This window comes from Ammospiza caudacuta, chromosome 4 (genome assembly GCF_027887145.1).
Source record: "Ammospiza caudacuta isolate bAmmCau1 chromosome 4, bAmmCau1.pri, whole genome shotgun sequence".
Taxonomy (NCBI): Eukaryota; Metazoa; Chordata; class Aves; order Passeriformes; family Passerellidae; genus Ammospiza; species Ammospiza caudacuta.
The window spans coordinates 44,528,594-44,553,428 of NC_080596.1; positions in this window are offsets into that span (position 1 = coordinate 44,528,594).

The window sequence follows — 24,835 nt, forward strand, 5'->3', positions numbered from 1 at the left end:
CTTAGTATTCAACAGCTAGTATCATCCTTGAAAAAAGCATCATAGAAAACTTAATAAATTGGAAAATTGATTAATTTTCAATTGAGACATCTTGTTATAACAACCTCCTGAGATATCAATAAATGTATTTGTGCTCTTTTACCCCTAGCTTCATGGTCACCATTGTCATTCATTTGACAAAAAGAACCCCTACCTGCTAGCAGTGGTGCATCCAACTTCTGCCAGGAGCTAGAAAAGCAGGTAGCTAGCTTTTATTTTTCTGAAATATGTCATTTTATTCTTGGATGATGTCTGACTGTGGCCTCAGAATTCAAATTTGATGCTATTGCACTGTAGTTTGAGCAACAACTCACAAGGGAAGGTAACACAAACTACTGTATTCCAAGGCTTATTTTCACCCATTTTAACTTCCAAGGGGAGGAAATGCACGTTCAATTGGTTATTTTTCACTCTTAATCTTAGATCAACAGTGGGTTACTTTGAAAAAGTTGAAAAATAAGGGGAATCAATTCTGAGTGACAATGTTGTGAAAAATTTACATATTTCAGTTTTACGGAAGTGTTGTGACCTTTTTTTGCTCTCCTGTATCTCGGAAGTATTTGGTGTTAAAAGTTCAAGCTTGTCATGCACTTAATCCTTGATGAGAACAAGTGCATGTGGCATGTCTGAACAGATTTGATTTAGAAACAGAAAATACCCTTTTATTCCTATCCAGAATGGAAGGTAATTAAGCAGTTCCAGATGCCTGCATGTGGCATCTTTAGCAGACATGAGCATATTCCTTCATCCTCACCAGTAATTCTATTCTGGTTTGCCCTAAGTTTAAAATGAGGAGGGGGAAAGAAAGTTACCTTTCCTTTGTGTTTTGTCACTTACAAAAAAATTTATTCATATTTTACACATTTTTTTATTACTGAAATTTATTCTAATTATAACATACACTTACCAGTATACTTTTACGGGGTTCTTTTGGGGGCAGCAGTAGGACTACACCAAATCAAGGTACTTTTTAATGCCTCCTGAAAGCATAACTTGAGATATGTATTACTCCCAAAACTAACTTTATATAGCACTGTGTGTGAAAATGATTATTCTTTAAACCTGCAGTAGGACTGAGGATCGACTGGAACCAAATCTGTTAAGACAGATTTCAGAAGCACTTCTTATTTCATATGACTCTGATTTAGTATAGCTCTGCATTTAAAATAGAAAAAAAAAAGGAAGAAAATGTCAAAAATTGAATTCAACATTATGTACAATATTGAATCTTGGAGAAGAGGTGATGGAATAATTTATACAGAATTAATCAAACATTTTGAAATTTCTAGCATGAAGTTTTCTTGCCATGAAGGATTAAACTCTTGCGTACTTTTTTCAAAGAATTTATGTTTCTTTGGGGATCACTGATTTGGGACTTGCTGAAGGCCCTGAGAATATCTAGCAGGCATGACATTTTCTGATTTCCAGCTGCAGAACTAGTTTTCTTCCTGTCTGTTGTGAGTAGGCAATTTTGTTTCTCGGGATACTGGGCTCCACACCTTTCTCAAAATCCCATAATGACTTGTCATGAAGAAATGGATGAAGTTTCTTCTTGTATCTGTTTACAGATTAAAGGGTAGAGCGAGAGATCCTGTATGACCTGTTACTGGGGCCTAAATTAAGTTATTCAAGTTCTTACTTTTGCTAGCAGACTTCTAAGCATACAAAATGACATGTATCTTTTGGAGTATTTATTTTTCTTTTAGATGACAGCTGCTTCTCTGGTTATATTTCGTTCACTTTGCAGTCAGTGATAAAAGTCTATGCCAGCTGTCAACATAGTATGTTCCCATAGAACCAAACTGGTGGGAGATAACCGTTTCATCCACACTTCACTTTTTAATGTCCTTTCCTTCCAAACCTGTTGTCCCCACTACAATGTCATAGAACAGCTATTTTTTTTGTTTTCCTCACTGCTGTCCTTGGGAGGAAAAAATGTGCAGTTTGCATGGCATACCTACAATGATCTTCCAAAAGATGAGATAAAAGAATCCAAAGCATGAGGAATTCTTGGACTCCTACTGCAAGGATGTCCTATCAGTATTGTAAGGAAGTAAATTCATTTCATTCTTTACTGAAATACAGCAGTTCAAAATTTTATTTGCAATATGTGACAGAAAATACCTTATAATACGTTTTCATTTAGGCTGCAACACAAGTGTGCTGAGTGCAAGGATGTTTTCTCAAGTTAGATGAAACACAGGGATGATTATATGTGCCAAAGTAATGATTTCATAGAGTAGTCTCACCTAATAATTTCTTCATCAGGACAATTGGAGTATGTGTTTGGAATGAATACTGTGTAGTACACTGGCCACTCTGTTTATTTACAGGCTGCAATGAAATGTGTTAGAAAAGCAAAAAAAAAGGCCGTTGTTTCTTCTGCTGATTAGCATTGCTCCTACTTATTTGTGCGGATTACTTTTATATGAATAAAAAAAGAAGCACTGCAATATCAGTAGGTATTCCTAAATACTCAAGTGTGCTATAAATGTAACCATCCTTTTTATATTTAAATTAGGTATTTGATATAAATCAACAAAGCTCAGTGGTGAAAACTGACAACTCCATGCATAATGCTGTAAAGAGAATGATTTCTCAAATATTTACTGCATCTATAATTTTTTTACATGCTGGCAGAAAAAATATCAACTGAGTAGCCCATGTATGTATATTTTATCTATTTTATAATTTGTGTCATTTTAATCCTCATAGTACCTCATTTTTTTCTTCCAGTAGACTAAATAAGAAATCTATGATTACTTACAGAGTCCTTAACAATGGGAGACTCTATTAAGCATGCAGAGAAAACAAATGCAGCCCATGAATTTAATTCTAGTTTTCATTATCTTTTATTTGTGTATCACACCCTAAAGCTGTCGATTTTATTCTCATATTCATCTTTCTAGTAAAACGTTGGGAGGCAGAGGGGAATGTGCTGAACTGAATTATTGATTCACTTTATGTGAGAAGAAATCCCTGTGTTTTAAAAATTCTAATGTCTTAAGTTACTAATGTATTTTTCCAATATTTGTAACTCTGGAAGTATCCTAATTCTTGACAGTACATTATTGTCAAAGTACAGTAAATATTTTATGCAAGGTACAGTATCATAAATTGAGAAATCTCAATAGCAAATGTACCTACTTTAGCATGACATCTCAAATTCTGTTAGGAAATATTTCATGTCAGCATGGTGGTGTATTTGGCCTCTGTTCAACCTCTTGCAAACCATTAAGAACACTTTTTCCCCCTTCTTTATGTAGTGTGCTTCTTACACATTTTTCCCCTATTTGGCCGAGAGATAGCTTGGCATAGTTGGAGAATCTGGCTTCACGGAGGACCTGCTTTTTGTGGTGTTAAGGTGGATTGACTGAAGCAAAAGAAAGTTGAATGGCTTGCCTGAGGTTGGCTCACTGGGGATTAGAACTAAGAATCCTCTTGCTCACAGCCGTTTTTCTCTAAGCTGGAAACCTCACTGCCTTCATATTATCCCAGCAAAATGAGGGGCATAGCTGACATTTAGTTTATTTCTAATGATTTACATTCCCTTTTTCTTTGTTCAGATTTTCAGATATTCTTTTTCCCAGTTCATCTTATTTTTGGGTATAGAAGAGAAATCCTTCTTTGGGTTCATATTTTGTTTATCTTTTCAGGGTATGTGGTATGTAATAACATTTACAAATCAGTTTTCTTTTTAGTATATTTTCCTGTTTAGCAATGGATAAGTTCTTTAGTGCTCAGTTCTTATAAGGAATTGTCAAAAAAAAACCTATCATAAAAGAACACCCCCAAAATATGATTTTTCATAACCTTTGATACTTAGTAGTAAGTATTACCATCTGCATGTATACACACACGCACCCAAATGCATGTATTCATACATGCATATTTGCACACCTGTATTCATGCACAATATTGCATTTTAAAACTCAAGTTTTGTGTAATGGTCAATTATTATACCACATTTTAGGAAGAAAGGCTCCAATAAAACATTCTGTTTCCCCAGTACCAAGCCATAAAGCTTCTGGCCAATGAAAGAATCCCTAGAAGTTCTGTGCCTTCTAGCAATGAGTCTATCGGGTTTCCAAGCTATAGGGCTTACAATAATTCCCTGTAGCAGTCTTCCCTCTTACTAACAAAATCTCCAGTGCTGGAAGTGTGCTTGTAAAAGAGTATACGCTGAAGCTGTTAGAATTTAGAGCCCAAACTGTGGCAGAGCAAATTTTTCTCATAGCTTTTTTATGCCACAATTTTACTGGTGATGTTATTGTCACAGTTGTTTTTCCAGTTCTGAATGCATAATTAAAGTGCAGTTTTCAGATCTGGTGGTACAAGACACACTGGCCTTGAGGGATTGGTAATTATGAAGAGATTCCTAATCTATTATACATGACAGTAGGAAGAGGCAAAAATAAGGAGTAAAAGGTAAAGGACAACAACCTAGAGTCATCTGGGAACAGGCAGGGAAGTACACGAGGTCAGTGTGTGGCATGCAATATTTCCTCACCATCTTAAACAAAAATATCTTAATGGAATTCAAAATAAAGTAAAATTACTTCTTCTACTTTTCTTCTTTCCTCCCCCTGCACCAACATAGAAGGGCTTGTGTGTTGAGATGACTTGTTCTCCTGGGCAGAGAAAGAAAAGCCTGTATCACATGCCATATTTTAGTCATATTTCTGTACCTATCAAGTGGTAAACATACTATAAAACCTAAACTGAGGGGAAAAAATGATGTTGTCTTGATTGAAAGAAAAAAAAAGCTATAATTTTACTAGCTTTGAAGATAGACAACTCTGTAATCCTGAAAAATTTCTTTAAAGAGTGTCTCCACATTACTAGGTCTAAAAGTACCTTCAATTTCTTTGGGCCTCTCATGTTGCCCAGCCATTTCTTATTTCTATATTGAAGGAGACTAATGAGTTGACCTTTTGGTTCATGAGCTTGTTCTACATAAAAACTACAGGTAGATTCACAGATTGGGCTGAAGCTGAAATGCATTTTCCCCATTTTCCTCCATCACAACCATAAGGAACATGCTCTTGAAGAGTGTCACATTGCAGGTGATCCCTATCCTGTCTTGGAGACTTCTTTTAAATGTTTAAAAATATTCCCAAGGATTCTTTAGGTCACTAGGAAACTTCTTAACAAATCAAAGAAAGAAAACTGAATAGAAACATGCCTAATTTGTTAATAATTTAGAAAACTACCATCATTCAGACCAATTCAAGTCTACTCCAGCTTGTGAGGCTTAAGGGAGACCAGATGGTGGTAGTACATTGGAAGGTATCCAAAATTGCTTTTGAGTTAATTGATATAGTGGAGAAGAGATCTCTGAAGAAGTATATATCCCCAGGTAGTTGATTGCTTTGGAATTCCAGCAGAGAAGAAATGTGTCAAAAACGAGAAAGGAAACATAAGTTATTGAGTGGTTTTATCTTAGATTTAGCCCACTAAATTACTAGCCAAACATACATAAAAACCAAAAAATTAAATAATTTGATAAATAAGGAAAAAGTGGACATTGCAGAACTAGATGGAATTGAGAAAATACCCTCTAGTTTTTACCTTTTGTATTTACACTTCATTTCCATTGTTTCACTGTATAGAAGTAGACGGCTTATATTTAATTTGAAACAGTAAATTTCAATCAGTATGGCAACATTGGACCTTCTAACAGTATATTGTTACATACTGCTAAACGAAAGTGTCCCTGTACTAAATTAGAACTGCCACCACAGGTTGTTTAAATTCTCTATAAAAACAGATCAAATAAAACTGGAAAAGTAATTCATAGCTACAGTAAAATGGAAAATTAATATTCAACTTTAAATCACAGAGAAATCAGGACCTATATAGTGAATATTCACTCTTCTTTTAAGCTTCTTATTTGAACACCTGCATTTTGTGTACATAGTCTTAGAATTATTTAGCTTGGAAAAGAACTCTAAGATCATTGAGTCCAATCTTTAATACATAAGAGACATTGAGTATAATCTTTGGTAGCTTAGCTTAGTTTTATTTTTTCTCCTTTTTTTTTTCTTCTTAATTTTCTTTCTTTAATTTTTCTTTTCCTTTTTCCTCTTCACTTTCCTCTTTTTCCTTTTTTTTCCTTCAAATATATGTAATTAAGTGTATTTAGTTCTTAATAATGAGATAAATCCTTCAATATTTTTATTAATTTCATGTTGGAAATGTTTCATCAGGAGACTTAGCATTTTCTGTGCTTTTCTTTCACGTGATGTCTTTCAATCTTTTTAGTGTGCATTCCATTAGAAGAGCAGTCAATGTGACCTTCTTCTACGGGGTTAATAAAGAATGCATAGTTTCATAAGCTTGATTCAATTTCCTTAATGTGAGCACACTGAATAAGTGACCATTACAGTATTTGTCTGCTTTTCTGTGCTGCAGTGTGCAGTTACCAACCTTTTATATGAATGACCACATCTGGTGTGCATTTGGCCACGTAAGGTGAGACAAAAGCAAAATAGATTTTCCTTAGCATTAAATCAAATTTCCACACATTGTACTCTCTAATGTGGATCTAAAATGTATCAGGTCATATATTATTTAGCTGTATTGCATTTTGTGCTTTTTTTTCAATTCCATCCCACGTTCCCAGTTTTAATAAATGCATGAGTAGATGCAATATTTGAGCATTATATCTTAGAAAGTCAACACTTTCAACAGATTCTCAGAACTTCAAAGAATTTAATATTAGTATCATAAAAGGTCTTTTGAAGAATAATACTGGAACATAAGAAAAATGACTGCCTGAGTGTGCCCTATCATTTTGAAAGTATTTTATTGCTTTAATTTCCTGTCTTACTAAAGTAACAAGCGGCATAATAGAAGATGTACTGTAACAGAGTTAGCAATTTATTAGAAGGCCTGAACTGGTTGAGGACTTCATGTGATGTGAAAAAGAAAACCTCTATTTAGCTGAAAAATGGAGACAAGCTGCAACATTAGTGTTGCAGCAGCTTTAAATGGAGTACTATCTTTGACTGATAAGTTGCTTCTAGAAGCCCAGTATGTTTGAATAGGATAAATCTGTAAATATAGGGCTCACTCAGTCCCTGTTGTGAGTGGATAGCCTCCTGGAAATCTAATGCTATTTCATCTATGAGTTGTATATGAGACGATGTTGCTATTTGGATTCCATATAACAAAGGCAGTGTTACAGCTATATCCATAGAATCATAGAATGGCTTGGGTTCAAAGGGATCTGAAGGATCATCTAGTTCCCACCCCCTGCTGTGGGCAGGAACACCCTCCTCTAGACTGGGCTGCTCAAAGCCCCGTCCAGCCTGGTCTTGAACACTTCCCAGGATGAGGCATCCACCACTTCACTGGGCATAATATGTATTTCATTTATTATACTTCCACATAAGTGACATAACTAATTCTGGGCTTTGGCGATCTGGTATAGTCAAAGTTTAGGCTATGCTAAGTTTTTAACCTTTTTTACCAATTTGCTCTTTATAACATGCATGTTGGAATTCATTTCACACAAAGCTGAAAAATCCATTTAAAAATTATAGAAATGGAAGATGTGACGGTAATTAACCTGTAAAATTATGATACAAGATGAATTCAAAAAGCATTTATTTCCCTAGAAGGAGCAATGTACTATTGGGTTGCTGTTTACAGTGTGCATACAAGATGTGCCAGCATCTGTATGCTTGTGATGGAGTTGCATGTTTATCACTGCAGAGCAGGAAGTACAGGAATCGCAAGAGCTTCTTAATCCCACTACAGTTCTCCCACTGAAGGATTACAAAACAGCTGATTGTAACGATTGCTTGGTATTGCCCAAACACAAAAGAGAACAAAAATATATAATAATGTGTGGGCAATGCCTTTGAAACAACATAAATACCATTTAGATGGAGATTTCATTGATAACACTGTTTTTAGTGGATTGCACACTATGTGAATTGCTTAGAGAAATTTTATTTTTATTTCTTATATTTGATGGATTATTGAACAATGCTACTTCTGTTTTGTCTTGATTTTTTTCCATAGAGACACTCCTAGTTATGTTTTAAGAAGGGCAAATAATGTAAATCATATGATAGAAATCTAACAATAAAGGTTTATGTACTGAATTAGTACCTTGGACATCAAGAGGCTCAAGAAGAAGCCCAAATACTACTGGTATCTCTATGTTAGTCTTTGAAAGAATAATGATTTGCAAGCCTTATTGCTTACTGAAGCACAAAAGATTTCCTCTGGGCTTGCCACAGACAATCCTCAGGCATGTTAGAGGAGTCAACTAGAGTTAGTTCAAAGTGAATTACTCTGTTTTAATCATGATGACTTGACCATTTCAGTCATGGCATGTAATATTGTCAGTATTTTTTTCCTTTTAAATGACAAGTTTGGTCACTTTTTTAAGGCATATTTTAGAGTGTTTGTGAGATTTATAGATTCAACAGCTCTTCAAAGATTTTCTGCCTTGCTTTACAACCCTGAAATTTTCTATCATGTCTATTTCATCACCTTGAGGCAGTTCTAAGTTAAAATTTGTGGAGATGCTTTACAACAGAATGAGTTCTTAGTATGATATATAACCAATTAAATAGCTATAATGAGTCCAAATTTGAAAAAGCAAATAAAAAATGTTGCACTAAGGATTACTAAGGACTAACATTACCCGCTCTTCATTTATTTGCAAATAGGAAACAGGTATATAACCACAGTATTCACAAATATTACTATCAATAAATTTAAAAATTCAGCACTTTGATTACTTTAATATTTAGCTAATTAACTTTGAAACCTTGGAGGATTTTATGCATTTTCCAAAGTCAGTGCCAATTTCATAATTACTTCGATCACTTCCTAAACTGCTAAGTTTATCAGGACACCAAATAGTAATCAATAAACAAAAAATGTGAATCTGGTCCTTTATCAATTTTTTTTCCTCAGCACACTTGAGACAGATTTCTGCTGAGATAATTTTCTTTTTTATAGTGTAGCAAATTAATTACTGAATCTTCCAGGAAAGATTCAACTCTTTTGCAATCCTTTTCAAGAGGTTAAAGAACCATCTGGACTTGACTCTGAATTTTGTATAGAGTAAATCAATAGACTCTATGGTTATACAATCATTCTGTATTTTTTTTTTTTTTGTTAATAAAGGTTATAAAACTACTGATGATGATGGTCTTTACCCTTAGCCCTTCCTGTATTTATGTCTCTGGTTCAATAACCAGAGGGATCATGGAGGTATGGTTTATCTTCATTTTAGCCCTCTTGGTATCATTTTAGTCCAAAAGGGAAATCAAATGAGATATAGAAGATGCTAAACTTGCAGAACTCTCAGGTCATTAAAACTAATTAGAAACAGCTTATGGATTTCAATGATCCTTTAGGTAAGATGTGAGAGAGGGATCAAAAAACATTTAACATCTTCACTTCCTCATTCTTTCCAGACAATGTGGTAGTGTGTGACGGTTTCTGACTTATTTTCTATTGTTGCTTTTTTTTACAATATAAACCTGTATTTTGCAGAGTAGGTGAAGTGAAAGAAAATACTGAGATGTTAAAGTAGACAATAGGTCTTTTCACTAGACTTCATTAATTATTATTCAAAAGTTATGATTTTCTAAATTAATAAAACCATCTACGTAAATTACAGCCCTTGTCATGTATAATCTACATGAAAAGAAAGATGTGCTAAGAAAAACTTGAAGGATACGAATTAGTAATAGACACACTGTTACCATTAGCAGTTTTATACAAGCTGTTATTTATACCCAGTATATTTATATATACTGTTATTTATATTTAGAATGCGAAAGTCTAGGAAGTTTGCAAATCTTAGAATAATTTCTAGTGTTACATCTCAATGTTTTCATATGAAATAGCTTTCTTTTCCTGCAGCATGAGTTGTTTTGTGACAATATACCTATCAGAGATGTCCAACAGAGTTACAGAGCCTAAGTTGGACTTTCTCATAAAGTCTTTCTACCTGTGATTTGCAAGAAGTACTTGACTTCTCCCAAAAACACACAACCTCTTTAGCTTGAGAATATCTGTGAGGAAGACTGCTGACTATAGATATCACTCACTGACATGCAAACCTAGTACTTTGATATGTCCATCTGAACAAAGCTGACAGTAAAACTGAAAATAAACAGTTGTAGCGTGAACAAAGTTGACTCTTTTTAGCACAACAGAACTTCTAGATGATTGTGTGCAGGTCTAAGTCTAGCTGGAACCCATGCAGTAGAATTAATTCTCTGAGGACAAGGCTGAAATTTTGATGTTCCAGCTGACCAGTCCTGCATGGTGGGAGCTACCAATAGTTTATATTCCAAGTTTTGTCAATCAGTAGACCTTAGAATTCCTTTATTAACTGTTACTAATACTAGGATAGGAAGTCTTTCCCCAAAAGACTTGGGGAAAAAAAATCATTTTCTGAGGTATTCTTCTGTGTTTATGTAAATTTTAGCCACATTTTTGTGCCTCTTTTTCATGCTACTTCTGTTGACTTACAAAAATTTCTGGAGCATGTCTAGTCTTTCTTTTATAAGCACCTCAGTCATTATTTGTCTTGCACTTCCATGATCTGACCTTTGACTAAAGAAGATATCTTTTTTAAAATGAGGGATTTTTAACTTATTCTTCTCTCTAAAAGCCCTATCCTTGTTCATGTAGCACCTTTTCTCTTACAGAAAATGTTCTGTATCTCCAGCCACTCCCTTCTTTCCAATCAATCTTGACACAAATGGCTTCATTCCCAGGATTTTTTTTAGGATGGTTTTCCTTTGGTTGTTGGAGACCAGTTGCTAAGGTGAGCAGTTCCTTTATGCGTGTAGACTGAAGAATATGTGTTACAACCTGTCAGCCAATGCTTGATCCACATCAAAAGAGAACTTCAGACTTAGATGTTTTTATAGACTGATTTATGATTTTATAGACAATTAGATATAGATGCCCAAAACATTCTGATTGTAAGGGCTTTTTCAGTAAGAATTCATGAAGTCTCGTCTTGTAGTGCATGTAATCCAGTATTTTCTCTCCATCAATGAAAAGCCTCAGATGTCTTACACAATGAAAAACATGCAATAATTTAGCTATTATAAACAACATTTACTGGTTGTTTTCATTGTATTTCATAATCATCAGTGTATTTGGAGGATCTTCTCATTCATCTTTATTAAGACTTCTGCAAATATACAAAACATTTGATAGACCCATCTATATTAAAGTTGTCTATAAAAGGACACTACAGAAAGATTATTTAGATATTTAGACAAATACTCTCAAAATAAAAATAGCTCCCAATACTTTCATTTAGTATTCATGATGCCAAGTTAGAGGTGACAGCGAACAAATGTTTATGTATCATTTGGGAAATTGAGAAAAGCCCTCATGCACAATGGTGAATGAAGAAGAGCAATATGGGAAAAATAGCAGCCCCACTACAAGGGATTTTAATTAATCTGTTGAACATGACATACAATATGATTTGAGAACAGTAAATATTTTAGTCATGGTTTTCATTATCTGAATTAGTGCTGGGCTGGAATGCCCCAGATAATGAAAGAACTTATTTCTGGTCACCTGCTTGGAAGTTTCTGGGCAATACATCCCATGCATAGTACCCTTCTTATGAAAGTTTATTATTTTAGGAATGGCAGTAAGTCTCTTTATATAAGTGTAGTGTGAAATTAATGCAGGGTCAAATGCAGTATTGTGATGTTCTGGTTTCCTCAATGAATTAGGTGTGGAAAAAAAAGAACAGGCCCCAGAAATCTTTGGAGTAAAACACAGATGTATGTGAAGGGACTCTGCACATAACTGGCACCACCTAGCAGAGTTCATCAGTTTGTTCCTAGTACCATAACCTAGTACCTAGTACTTTTACCTACACAACAGCTCACTGCACAAAGTATTGCTGTGTTTTCATATATAAGCTTACTTGTCACTGGCTTACACATCACTGGCTCCATAAACTGGCTGGTCTGAAACCTTAAAGAGACAAGTAGCAGGTAAGTGGGAGAGTTAACACCTAAATTTAAAAACACCAAGGGAAAGGAGAAATTTCTTAACCTGGGAACATTTAAAAAATAATAAAGAGTAGTTCAGGTATGCATGAGCATCAACCTGAGGATCACATAAAATGTAGTGTGGCTTTAATTTAAAGACACGCTTTATGGGTTTGGATTTTTAATAAGGCAAATGTGATAGATATGATCTGTAAGGACTTGAGACAACATTTGATGTATTGCCTCAATGGAAACCATCAGTAAAAATGGGATCAGTAAAAAACCAATAAAATGGTGAAGAGCTGGCTAAAGAAAGCTATCATTTGTGCTGTAAAGCAGAAGTATGAGTTTGAAGTGAGGTTATTAATGTATTTTTTTAGGATTAATGACATTCATGGATATTATTCTTCAGCCTAACCTGTCCTTCCTGTATAGTTCAATACGAGGTATTACATTGCTCTATTACTAATCTTTGTTGTTCCTTCATGTTCCCAAAAAGCCTCTTCTGTGTAGTTTCCCTTTTTTCTCAGTGTCTTAGGTCACTTCTATGCTATTATTTATTTTCAGAATAAGTATAATATTTTATCTTCTAATGGTAGGCTTATTTCTATATATATTGGTGTGGTTTTTTCCTTTAGTACCTTTTTTTAGTATGATATGTCCTATATGTGTTCACTGGGCATCCAAGAGTTGGTTTGAACTCAGGTCAAGAAAAAAAATTCTTCTAGTTTCTTCTGGTCCTCTACTTCAACCTAGCAGCGTCTAAAATCTTGGCACTACAAATAGTCCAGGATAGAGTAGAGGGAGTATGTAGGGATGTAAGAGGTCAGTAAGTAATGGTAAGTTACAATAGCCACTGCAGGCCTAACTCATGCTGACATGATTGGATTCACCAAAAGCCACAACCATATCAAATGAAAAGAACACTAAAATGTAAGAGTTAAAATGAGTGTTTCCTCTCTTTCTTCAGCCTGGCAGAATAGTAATTAATCAGTCCTTTCTTCAGATGGGAGGACCACCAGGTTCTGAGTTCTTACAGTGGCAATTTGATGGATTTACTGATATAACTCTTTCTGCTGTGTCACACTGCAGAAAATAAATTATTGTGTGTCAGAGAGAGGAAGCATGAGTTAGTTCTGTAAGAATGTAATCAGGAGATGAAAGAGTAGTCGTGGGTTTCCAATCCTTGTATATCCTCCAGTAATTGTTTAATGTAAAATGAATAAATAGTCCTGGAAGCACAGAGGAGGAAAAAGGGAATTGTTCAAATCAATGAGTTCAACAATCATACTCATCTTTTTCTTCCTCTTTCACATTGCCATTTCCTATATATAGAGAAAAAAGATACCCCAATAATAATTTGCTTACTCTCCTTCAAAGACAAAATATGATTTTTAGTTTGGGCTAAAATATAGTCTCACCGTATTTTGGTGGACGCTTTGCTTGTTGGTCAGTTGAGTTAGGATGAAGGTGAATAGGAGAAGGAGAAAGAGAATAGTAATACTATAATTAGCATCTGTTCTGGAAATATTTTAAATGAAAGACACGATCCTTGTTCTCCTGAGAGGAGGTAACTTATGCTTCTAATTTGAGAAGATTTAGTGGTTTTAACGCCCATCAGAAATAAACTCCAAATAAGCCGCTCCCCTTTCCTCTCACCCCTTCTGGGAAAAGGCAGAGACTTTGGGTTGAGATAACAATTTACTGCAATCAAAAAGCAATGGACTAGGAAGGCATAGTAACAGCAGCCGTGTTAGTAACAGGAGAATGTACACAAAACAAGTGCTTTATGCACAAAAGGTGTTCACCTCAACTTAGCTCTCGGTGGCTGCGGGGACAAAGACGTGATGGCAGACGCTGCCCGTAGGTTGTCTCCAGGTGGCTCCCAGGACAAAGATGGCAGCTGTTCTCACAGCCAGCTGTCCTGTCTCTGAGTACAAAACAAAAAACTATGAGGGACAAACCTGTGTAAGCTCAACTGTCCATGTCCTGCCGTGCTGCTGCCCAGATGCTGCCCTCCATTCCACATGGCTGCTTCTGGCACCACTCAGCTCCCTCCAGCTCAGGCTGGACTCAGCTGGACCTGGGCTCACCTCCTCGCTCAGTTCCCCACGGTGCTTCTCACACCACTGCTGCTTCCCATCACCGTGCTTTGGATCTGCGTCTCAGAGGAACTGGTAGGGGATGGGCTGCCATAGCAGGGGACATGGTCTGCTGGGCAGATCCTGGCAGCATTCCTGCTGGGGAGAGGGAGGCAAAGCTGCACTTCTGGGGGTGCACTCGCCTTTACTTTGCCCTGAAACCACATCCCCGGTGATGATGTGCACAGTATGGAATAGCAGCTCAGTCATGCCCCACTCTGGAATCAGGGGTGCACCCTGAATTGCAAATCTTGTTCTGCCGTATGCTCAGACACTTAAAGCTCCCAGTGAGGTTTTATAGTCATCTGCTGGCCATCTGAGGTGTTTCTCTTCAAATTTTTTTAAGAGATCTTACAAACCTCATTTAGACTTCTGAATTTTACAAACTGGATACTGAAACTTAACAGTGGCACATAGGATCTTTATCTCTTTTTAGTCATGTGGAAGTTCTTATTGTGGCATTCATTTTTTTTATTTCTAGTGCCTTAAAATAGCTGTCTCAAATCACTGATTGGTCTTCACACATATGATAAAGTATTTATATCTATTGAATTAGTGTTCTTTTTTTCTACTGTTTGTCATATCTAATGTAAAATAATTCACCTTGTAGAGACATATCTTTATTACAATCAGCTACACCCTGTCCAAAATCATGACCTCTGATGGTTGTGATGCCAAGTTCTAAGAGTAAGGGATTTTGCTTTGGATACAAACAAACCTTTTTTCAAGGAATGACAAAAAGTAGGCCTTCACTTGATACCTTCAGGGTCAAGCTAAGTTGATTCACTGTTGAAAGACACTAATGCATTTAAATTAGTGTAAACAGAAAAACTAAAATATCTATTGACAAGAAAAATGACAGGTTGATCTCCAGGCAGGCAAGATACTGTCACATCACGATTTCTTGAAATTTAGGTTTCCTGACATACATAGCTTTTGAAATAGCTTTTGTAAAAGGTAAGATCAATAGATTAGATTGAAGGTAGAAAAGAACTTTTGTAAAAACAGGGAGGGTTGGGTTTTTGTTTATCTTTTCTCAAAAGTATAATGTGCAGTATTTGTCAGAGACATTAAGGAGTTATACTTCACAGATTTATAACTGTTGAATTTTCTCCTGCTCTCTTTTTGTGTTATAGAATGTTTGTAGCTTTTGGTCTTTTCTACAGGTCTTGCATTTAGTAGAGGATGTTGAGAAAGGTCTGTGGACTCTAAAAAAGTGTCAGAAAATATGTCTATTCAGGACTAGAAAAAATATTTTTTTTATTGCCTGCAGCTTAGAGAACCACGTTTGCCAACTTGAGTGATCTGTACTGGCATTGTGTTTCTAGCATGTATTACAAACTGAACTGAAATTCTTATACTTCAGGAGATTTGAAGACTGTCATATACAGTATCCACTCTTTCCAAGTATCTAGAATATGTATTTCCAAGGTAAAAATTATCTTCTTTACTAATCTAAAATTTTGACAGCCTCCTTGTGATGTACTTATGCTCTAGGTGTCTGAATTCAATTTAAAGCTGACAGCAATTAGCTGCATAACTTAGTGAAATACAGCTTGTGATGAGGCCTCCAGAAATTATTCTTCTTGGAAGTAACTCAACAGATCATAATTTTTTTTCTATATGAACATCATCATTTTTACACAGGTTTTCTGTAAAACTTAAAAATGCAGTGTATAGGAGTTAAACAATGTACTCCACAGAAGAAAATAATCTGTAATCAGTCTGAAACTTTACATTATACTTTTTGTAGTCTTAAACCTGAAGAAATACAGATTATAATTTTCTTTCATAGGAAACCATGTAACAATCTTCATTCAGTCTAGGTTAATGTGCAGAGAAGCTGTTTGACTGTAGTAGAAGAATACAACTTCCAATAATACTACACTCATGCTTTAATTTGGGTGCTTATCTACTGAATTTTATTAGTATACTATCACTTAGTTATCATAGAAAACAGCAGTTATGGTTGTTCCGGTATTTTACTTAGTATAACTAGTTTTTTTTTACTTTTCACATATCCATCAACTTAGCTTAACTGATGAAGCCATTTAAAAGGAAGCATTTATTATTAATTATTGATCATACTTGGCCTTGTCTCTGTGGGCAGACGTCCAGAGCATTATGAGCAAAACTGAAGGTAAGAGGAATGCAGAACAGTCTTATTTTTCAAAGCATCGCAGAAATGCCTTCGATGTTACAGGCATATAAAACAACTGATATCTTTTATCTCATCTTGTCTGTAAGTGGTGTATCAGAACATTTTAAGGAGTTAGAAATGCTCAAGAGCAGAGGACAAGACAGAGATCCACAGATGCTGGAAGTTATTTTTTCCCCTTGCAGGCTTCTACTGTTAAATTGAAGCTTCATAACTATGTAAGAGTGTCTGCTGCTACTTAAGGGGTTTATTTGCCCTTGATTCACATAGGATTTTCCACAGGTCAGCCACAGGAACAGTGCTGGGTCATGATGCATCTGCTTAAAGGTCCTGACACATCAAGAGCAAGATAGATGACTCTTGTCAGAGGGAAGCATGTTGGACAACTGCTCCCTAAGGCTCTAGTGTTCATAGTAATTGCTACATCATTCACATCATAAATTAGCAGGAGCAATATAGCTACAGTAAATGACTCACATATCTGCTGCTCTGTATTTACTTTAGAGAGATGGTAACTGTCAAATTTCATAGGTGCTGATAAAAGCAATACACTACTGTATTTAATCTTGTGCTACTTCTCAATGTTCATATCTAGAAGAGATTCTCAGAAAAATATTGTGAAATACACTTCAAAAATTAATTCTGTTTTAATATAGTTGTCATGAAAATACAACCTTTTAAATGGATTCTCTAACATTTATCTTTCCTTAAATTCTAATTTCATTGCTTTAGATTTATCTTGTAGCCTATTCATTCTTTAGAAACCCAATAGGGACATCATTCATGTTTCATAAAATGTAAAAGGTTACAATTTCTGATCATTGTATTAAGAGCTTTTGCTAAGAAGAAGTAATAGATTTGTAAAAATAACCAGAGAAATTACCTATCTTTATAATAGTGCCAGCTGTAAAATTACATATTAGCAATTGCCTTTATTAATTTTCATTGATGCAAGATGCTTCTGATGGAAATATGATACTTCAGTACAATAGTGAAGTCTTGCTCTGTGGTGCTGTTCTGCCTCTCCAGCATTTTTTCTCAATGTTTCAGTTTTGTTTATCTAACTGAACAATGTAAAAGGTATGGAGAAAATCTCCAATTTTTATCCTCACTCCCTTACTGACAATAGGCCCAAAGGATGTAGGAGCAGTGGAAAAGTGCAGTAGCCTGTTCCTTATGGAAAAAGTCTCATGTAATGTTAGGCAGGAAAAAAGATCTGAAGAAAACTAGGCTGATGCTTACTGCCTAGCTGGAAGATAGCTGCAGTCTCAGGTTTGGGGTTAGATATGACAAATAAGCCACATATTAGGGGATTCTAAAGGATGAAGAAATCATTGTGCTATCCCATGTTAATGTAAAGTGAATGAAATGGCTTTACATTAACATGTAAATGAAAGTTGTTTGCACATTGTAAATTCACAGAAACTAAAGTCTTTTGCTGTGATCTTGAATCTATTAATCCAATTTTTAATCAGAGAAGTGATGTAATGGAAATTATGCATTTCCAACACCTCCTTGATATCTGCAAAATATTTTTTGTTATAACAAAATATATACATTGTGTCCTCTGGTTTCTGAGACTTACAATGATCAAACTGCAAAGTTCCACCTAGTCCTCTTGTCTATATTCACAGGAGAGGTTGTAATTGAATGATAATTTACAGAATAAGTCCTTACTGAGTTTTTTATGTCTAAGTAATAATACACCTTTGTTTAAATGTGTTGAGTTGCAATTGTCTGTTCAGGTGCAGACTCCCAGTACTGCAAGGAACATGACTACAGGCATCTGCTTTCACCGAGTAGTTTCCAGGATCACATCCAGGAACTGTTGAATCATGACTTAAGAAGCGTTAGTGGCTGCTGTATTTGTAATAAATGCTGTGTTTTCAACATGTTGTAAAGCATAAACTGAGAGTCCCGTTTCCACCACTGCCCTTCACTTAGAGCTGTGCATTTCTCTTCAGGTAGCTTCTCTTTGCTTCTCTTTCTCTTTGCATCTAGATACTCTTCTTATCCAGAGCTACCATCTCTCAGAACAGATGCCAATAATAAGTGGAGAGAAAAAGTGTTACTTATATGCAATTTCCAAGGAGTCTGAAAGGGTTTATATGCCAAATATATAAATAACTAGAGATTCTACTATTCAAAGTCTGAAAAGCTGAACACAGCTGATTTCAAGTTTCTGAATGAACATTTTGATGACTGCCTACGATAATTTAAAATTATTATTGACTCTTGCAAGCCTAAAACAAACCTCTGTCATCCAGACCTAGAGATCTGAAACAGTAGTGTGACTTATGTCTGAATCTGAATTAAAAATACAAAATAAACAAATGCACAGTATTTTTTCATGGTAAGAGAAATAATTTTGTTCTTAGGAAAAAGTCACTCTTGGAGGTTTTGATTTTCCAGTATAAAAATACGTCACTTTGTTGATGTTAAATTTAAAAGTATAATTTTCAAAGTAATCTGTTGCCAAGGTAAGGAAGAATAGCAGGTTTCTTTTACATCTGTTTCAGTATTTCTGTAATATTTTGCAACATTTAATAGTCATGAGAATGATCCCTAGACTACAAAAAATGGGCTAGATTTCAGGAAGTTTTAAGGAACGTTTCCTGATCATTTTCTGCTACTATCACTTAGAAAGAACTAAACTGTTTAATTACTTATTTCACTTAGCTTCTCTCACAACAAAACCATTTTCCAATCAGAATATGTATGCCAGTTCATATTACTGAAAGGCATGCCTGACTGAAAAGGGTGAAACAATTTATAAATTACTGTTTAAAAGTGAAATGTGAGAAAAAGCTGTCAAAAACAGTAGGTGAAGTGAAGTTGATTCTTCACCTGCCAAGGCTGGATGCATTGAATTTTAAACAGACTTTTAATATTGTGATATTCCCTTTTCTTGGTTTATTACAAGTTGCAAGCTGATATACTTTAATTCTTGTTAAAGATTTTAGTCATAAGGTAAGAGAGTACATGCTGTGTAGCACAAGCTAAAGGGACAGATGTATAAGCCGGGAAGTTTTCCAGATTAAAGGCACTTAACACTGAATGCATTTGATGTTCAAACGCATTTTGGGATCTTGTAAATCTGTCATAAAAATGCACCAAGGCTGAGCACGAATTCTGACTCCATGCATGCTAGTCTGCATCTTGGCTTACTACTTAACACATTGATTTGTTTCTAATCTGTTCAAAGATTTTTTTTCTTTTACAGAAAGACTGTGTTTAGAATTAGTGTTTCATAGAAGTAGTGATATTTGGTTTAAGTTTTATTACCAAAATGATGCAAATATTTTGTAAAAAATTCATGTGGTTGAGAGGACTTTGTTTAGGATTATTACAGGCTATCGAATCCAGATAATACTGCCAGAAGTGATGCTCTCTCTCTTCCTATCTAATGCTATAGTCTTTTAATGAGATTTGGAAAATCGTTTGAGAAAGTGGTACATGAATGGCACGATAGTATTCTTCCACTATTCTTCAAAAGAAAGGGGAATTCAAATTAATCTAGGTCTGGATGACTGATTGAAATTTTTTTGTCAGTGGTTCAGCAATCAAAATGAGAAAACCAGGAAGAAGTTGAGAAGTACATATGACCACTGATTTTACAAATAGAATGTATGATTTTTTTGAGTATCATTACTCATCTTCACCAGAGAAACTTTAACATGCTATTTTCACAATTCTTCTGACAATTTAAAGAAATTTTTTTGTTATTTAAAATAAGCAGCAGTTCTTTAATGGACATGAACACAAAAACAAGCAATATACAAAGCCCTGCAGAGGACAACTCTAAGCCCTGCACAGGACCATCTCCAAGAGTCACACCAGGTGCCTGAGACCATTGTCCAAACCCTTCTTGAGCTCTGTCAGCTTTGGTGCTGCGACCACTTTCCTGGGTAGCCTGTTCCAGTGCCCAACCACACTCTGGGTAAAAAACCTTTTCCTAATATGCAGGTTAAACCTCCTCTGACGCAGCTTAATGCTTTTCACTTGGATCCTGTCACTGATCACCAGTGAGGAGAGACCGGTGCCTGCCCCTCTCCACTTGTCTCGTGATGAATTTCCTTCTGGGATGACAATAAACATCTGTTTTTAAAGGTGTTATGGGGATAGGCTAAGGAAGTTGTTATTTTTAAGCCTGGAGGAAGAGGTGGCTTTGAGGCTACCTAATAGCAGCCTGTCCATACCTACAGGATGTTAGTGAGAAACTGAGGCAAGCTCCTCACAGTCAATGAGACAGCAGTCATAAACTGAAGCAGAGCAGGCTTTGACTAGGTAAAGAAAAGTTTCCTCTAACAGAGGAATCAAGTATTGGACCTAGTAGGCCTGTGAGAGCCCTGGCACAACTAGACAAAGCTCTGAACAATGTGGTCTGAAATTGATGTAGGCTCTGCTTTCAGTAGGAGACTGAACTGGGCACCTACTGAGGTACTTTCCCACCGGCATGATTCCAGTATCCTGTGATATATAGAAGTGTGGGGAGAGGATAAAAGCAAGAAGTGTAATGATCTGGACGTTTAGTGATATTTTTATGGGTAGATATCACTGTCTCATAAGCACAGGAATCTGAAAGTTGAAATTCTTTTTAATAATGCCACAGCAAATCCAGTTCTACTGCTTAGTCCAGGAGAATGGAAAAAAATAGGAGTAAGTACTGAATTTTTAACTGTTGAGCATGAGACAAATATTATCCTATTCTGTTTTGCATGATATAATCTCGATACTTATTTAAATGTGACTCATCTTTGTTGTCTCATTCAATGTGATAATTGACCTAAGACATGATGAGAGATTGTTAGATTTGCTCATAAACAATCAAAATCCACATTTAAAACCTCTGAGATTGACTTAAATTGAAGTGTAAAAAGCAAATGACTCAATGAAATGGTTTAATCCTCCTTTTTTTTTTCTTCTCCTTTTTAAGGATTAGTACTTTCTGGAAGAATGGCACCTGCAATTACATTAATAGGATAAAATGGGTTACCTTAGAGTGACTTAATCCTTAAGTTTCAGGATAACGGCAGATTTTTCTGATCAGGTTTTTATTGATGGCATGTTTAGAGATATTTAGGCAAATAACGGGTTTTGTGGGTTGGTTTGGGGTTTTTTTAAATCTATTTAATAAATACTAGAGGGAAATCAGAAGCAGAAATGCCAATAAAAAATATCTCAAAGTCAGTATTTCACACATTTCTTGGTCTCTAGTGTGCTACAAGATCACAAATTACCTCAATTTCCTAATTCTGTAACTGGCTATCCAAGATTGCAGTGGGAGTTAGAGATCCATAAAAGTCTAAATTATTATTTCAATTGAGTTCTTATCTTTCATTTACATGGCTCTGAGCACTTTCAAGACCTTTTTCTACTGTAGGTTCTATTATATCCTTCAGTTGTGTCATGTAGAGGAAAAGAATGAGAAGTCTTTCTACGGCTTCCCAAGCTTTCCCCATCACCACATCTGTGTGAGCATCCACCAAAGACCTTCAGCTTCCAGTTTCATATGACATTAATATTTTTAATTTTTATTTCTGTATGGGAAAGGCCTAATTTTTCTTTTATATTTGCAAAGCACCTTGCACACAGAAAAAAGCAAGTAGGCAACATAAGAAAACATCTGGAGATATATTCCTTCCATTCTGAAGTGTTTTCATACTGACATATGCCTTTAAATTTTCATTTATTGAATAATTTCAAGTCTAGTTTTGTTAAGGATAAAGGTTTAGCCTTCAGACTTAAAATTTGTGATGCAAAAGTGTTTTGTGTTTTACTAAAGTACGACTATAGGTTTTACTAGCACACCATTTGTCTGTTCAGAAAAACATGAAAAAAAATGCTGGAATCTAACAAATTATTCGTTATTAAAATTGGTTATTGGAATTTTTAATAAAATTCAGTACATTTTTTCCAGTTGTAAGTTCTGTATCCATTCTTTTAATTTAAACTTATCTCTCACTTATTTTGATTAACATGAATACAGTCTCTTATGGCAACAGATTTTGAGACTGGGACATGGTGAGACTCTTGAGAATGGTGCTATTTGGGGCCTGAGGTGGACTCTAATATTTAAGGATCCCTTCCAACTCATCTTACTCTTGATTCTGTGGTGTATTCCTTCAGAACTCTTCAAGTCTCCTTAAAGCTGCCTCTAACTCTGCTAGTACTGGTCTATTTTGTTTCTTCGTAATAGATTCTGCAAGGTGGGAGAAAAATTTTGTTCTTATTTTTTAATTATTTAAATCATAATAATAAAACTCAAAATAATTTTTACTTCATTTTCAATCAATAGAATGAAATCTGTCTAGCTTCCTTTAGTGAGGAAGGGCACAACATGAAGTGCTATGTCAAATCCAAAGCGCTTGAAATTTTATTTCCATCATCACTCATATAACCTATAGGCATGACTGAGCTATGGGATGTATGGGATAAAATTATGGGGTTTAGTTCTTTACATGGAAGTTTGTGCCCGCTTCTGTTTTGCACAGGTTTATGAATACTTCAGTCCTGAGTCTGATTCAGAGAATCCCATTCTCTAATGTTCCACCATGTAGAAGCTACTTTCAAATTATTTACGAGGATGATAGACAAATGTATTCCATCCTTTAAAAATCCTGAAGGTTAAAATGGACTGCTTGATGTCTTTCTTAGTAGAGGTAGAGTTGTAATCAAGGAGGACTGTAATAGAACTCTACTGCCTACTACAATATAGTAGACACTGTATTAAAGTATACTGTAATATAAGTCATGCAATAGGAGACAATCCTATACAATATCCTGGTTATTGAAAGTCTCATTTACCACTATATAGACACATAATGAATTAATGTTAACTTTTCATAGATTTTATATCTTTGTAAATCTTGATTTTCCCAATTTTCATTGCCTAAGTTGTGTTAGCAATCTGTTCAAGTTCAGCTGGTTTAACAGTAAGTTTAACTAATAATCAGGATTCAAAAACTTTGTGTGTGGCTGCTTGATTTTTGAAGATGCTTGTCATTAGATCACACTGCCTATTATAGGCACTGTCCAAAGAAGAAGGCAGAAATTGCATCAGAAATTCATGAGGGCAAAAGAAAAGTTGCAGATTTTATGAGTGACACATTCAGAGAATGTGTCACAGGAGACTGTAAAGCCATGGGAACAGGGAAAGCTTGAGGGTTTTGTTCATTTGCAATTAAAGCTGGTGTTCAAAGTTAAATTAGCTTTTCTTGAGAAGTGACTGAATGGCACTGACATATCCTGAGATTTTAAGGTTTACCTAAACATAAAAATATTGGTAATTATGATTTAAGGCCAAAAATTACTTTATTCCAGTAGTATTGAGTTTTCTCATTTATAAATGCTTCATGTATTTATAAATATGTCTTGGAAAATGTCTCAAGCATAGGTAAAAATAAAGATTTAATCTTTTTTAACCTCAAAAAGAAAGCACTCCTATGAAATGCTTCTTGACAAAGGTACATGTTTATCTTTTCTAGTTTGGGTTTTTTGGCATTGGAGTTTGACTAAAATAATTATCAATTGGATCTAGGGAGGACATTCGTACTTCCAAAACATGTAGCTCAAAGACTGACCTTATTTCACAGATGTTGAATATTCAATAAAGGCTTCATCTGGAAGTGGCATCCAAGGTCAGCTCTTTCTATAAGAACACAACATAGCTCATAATTTCTGTTCAGCTGTGGGCATAAAGGATGTACAGAGATAAGCTACTGGAATTGTACCACCACTTCCATGGTAAGTTTAATGTCATCGAATTGTGAAACACATGCAAATTTTTCAGGGTGAAGAGTGCCTCCTACTTCTCTCTAGACCCAACCATAGTGGAATGTCATGGAGTTTTCTAATTACCACTCAGAGGCAATTGAAGCAACACTCTCTAACTTGGATCAGCTTGCAATTGTCCTATGCCAAGCAGAAGAAGAGTTAGAATAATAAGACATGCAGAAAACAAGCTAGTGTGTGTGTGTGTATATGTATGTGTGTATGTATGTAGGTTTTACAAGATGAATTTTAAATACTTTAAGTTGGAGGGTGTATGGCACCTGAATTTTTAATGTGGGAGTTTACAGAGATTGCTTAGTTCTCAAGCCAGTGTGTGCAGACCGGATAACACAAATGGCTTTTGCTCTTGGAGGACACAGCTCTTGAGAGGACACACTTCTGTGCTCTGCCAGACTGTAATTTTCATGTGTTTGATAGGATTAGAGGTATTTTTAAAGATTTATCTGATCAAATAGCTTTTGTAGGCAGAACTTTTTAATTTTGCTATAATTAAAGGAATAATACCAAAATGATTGCTAGCTATTAGAGGCTGTGGAAAAAACATCTTGACGTGTCTCTCTAAAGTTTTCTTTTGTTTAACTTTTTTCAGGTAAATCAGTAATGCATGACATTGCAAATTATAAAATCACATGGGGAAAAATGTTAGCTTTTACACCACTATCAGTGACCAGAGACAGACTTACACTGTATTTTCATTA